Here is a 2,414-nt window from a genome sequence, read left to right on the forward strand (position 1 = left end):
CCTATTCTAACATTGTCCTTTGGAAGCAGATAACTTGTATTCTAGATTTCACAAGTTCACAGATAAAGAGGAATTTTCCCCATGATGAAATACACCTAAAGTGTCACCCATATTTGATTTAAATGATGCAGAAGATGAGATTTTTGGACTTGTAGTTGATTTAAGATTTTTGAGATGATGTGAGAGGATGAATGTATTTTGCATGTGTCAAGGACATGAATTTTGGGGGGCCCAAAGTATAGAATGTTATGGATGAATTGTGTCCCCAAAAACTATGTGTTGTAAATCCTAACCTCAGTGCCTGTGATTATAATCCTATTTGGGAATGCGTTGTGTTTGTTACGTTATTGAGGCAGGATTAGTGTAGAGTATATCTTGAGTCAATCTCTTTTGAGATATAAAGAGATTAAACACGCAAGCAGAGCAGAGATGGGAGAAGAGAGATGCCAAGACACATGAAGACTGCCTGGAGCAGAAGCTCAGAAGAGACAAGGCCCTTCCCCCAGAGCCAACAGAGAGAGAGAGCCTTCCCCTAGAGCCGGCATCCTGGATTCGGACTTTTACCCTCCTTAACTGTGGGAAAGTAAACTTCTGTTTGTTAAAGCCACCCATTTGTGGTATTTCTGATATAGCAGCACTAGATAACTAAATCACCATGGATATTCCCAAATATTTTGAACTCATCCCCCATTGGTTACATTTAGATCATTTCTAGTTTCTCCCTATCACAAAAAATGTTGTGATTAACATTCTTATACATACATCTTTGCATACTTGAGTGTGTAAATGAGTATCTTCTACTTGTCTCCGAATCCATGCCCATGTCTGGCGCACCAGCCCGTTTGAATGAATTATCTGGGAGGGGTTCTTGAGAAAGTACAGCTGAGCTCCAGATGCAGAGGACCGTAATGGCTCCGGTATTCACCAGCCTAATAATTCTATTTTTAAAGGGCTGTCAAATGGCCTGACATGAGTTATTCCTTATGAACCCTGAGGCTTGTTTGTAGTGATTCATCGCTGTTGGTGTTTACTGAAGGGTTCTCAAGATGGCCTTCACGACTTTCTCCAGTAGGCTGTTAGGAACACTCAACATCCATTCGCCTGCTTACCCTGCCTCGCTGAAACACCCCTTCTCCCAGAGACTCTCACCAGGCTCCCAGCACTATTTTTGTTTTAGATGTTAAGTCAGTTTGATGTAAGATTTCCTTTCTACCTCCACTGTAGCTCCAGACCCGGGGATGTGTGTTTGGTATATTTGTAGATTTTTTCCCCCTGGGAATCCTCAACTTCTATTTATATATGGCTATCTCCATCCTGTCTACACAATTTCTTTTTTTTTTTTTTTTTTCCCTTGGTTTGCATCACTTCGTGTCTTTAAAGAAAAGGTTGACTTTTAAATTATTTTTGCAAAAGGACCACAGGCTTGTAAGAGAAACAAATACAAACTCATTACATATACTCCATACAGTAGACTGTGAAAGCCTCCTCCTGTGCCCCAGCAGCAATTTCACCCCTCAGAGGCAGCCATTCTTCTCAGACAGACTGGGGCTCTAGCTGCAGAAGTGCATATCACTGCGACCTTGGACAAGTCACCTAACTTCTCTGAGCCTTAGGGTCGTCTTCTGTAAAATGGAAATGATTACTTCAGTGACCCTGGACTGAAATCATAAAGCAGTTAGCACTTAGCATGATGCCTGACCATAGTCAATGGCGCTAGCTATGTTCGTATTAATTTTATTAATAGCTTTGTGTTGTCCTTCCTCTGCACAAATGTAATCGTAATTTTTAACATATATGGTATCGTTCTATACAAAAGCTTTTGTAACTTTTTTTAGTCACTAAACAAATTATTAGAGCTCTGGTGATGCAGTGGTTAAGAGATTGACTGCTCCTTGGAAACCGTATGGATCATCTAGCTTATTTTCTTTAATGATTGTATAGAATTCCAATGCATAGCTATCCTTGCTAGGTGCTATAGAGTCGGTTCTGACTCATGGCAACCCTGTAGGACAGAGTAGAGCTGCCCTATAGGGCATAGTAGTTATCCTATTATTTATTTAATCATTCCATTCTTGATGGTTATTTAGTTTTTAGTTCAGCTTTTCAATACTGGAAAGAACATCCTTGAACACGCAGGCTTGGGCATTTACTGGAGTTTTTTCTTAGGATGAACTCTCCAAAATGGAATTGCTGGGTCAATGGGTATAGGCATTTTTTATTTTAATGTTATGGCCCAAGGCAGTCATCTGTTCAGCTCCCAGAATCTGTTCACCTTTCTGCCTTCTGGGGCCTCCTAGGGCTGCACCTTCAGGTACCCTTGTCAGTAGAAAGGCCATGTGACTTGGCCAATAAATTGTGAATGCAAGGGACATATGCCATTGGCATTTCATTGCTAGTTTGAAACCTTCCTGAGC

Source organism: Trichechus manatus, unplaced genomic scaffold (genome assembly GCF_000243295.1).
Source record: "Trichechus manatus latirostris isolate Lorelei unplaced genomic scaffold, TriManLat1.0 scaffold00001, whole genome shotgun sequence".
Classification (NCBI taxonomy): Eukaryota; Metazoa; Chordata; class Mammalia; order Sirenia; family Trichechidae; genus Trichechus; species Trichechus manatus.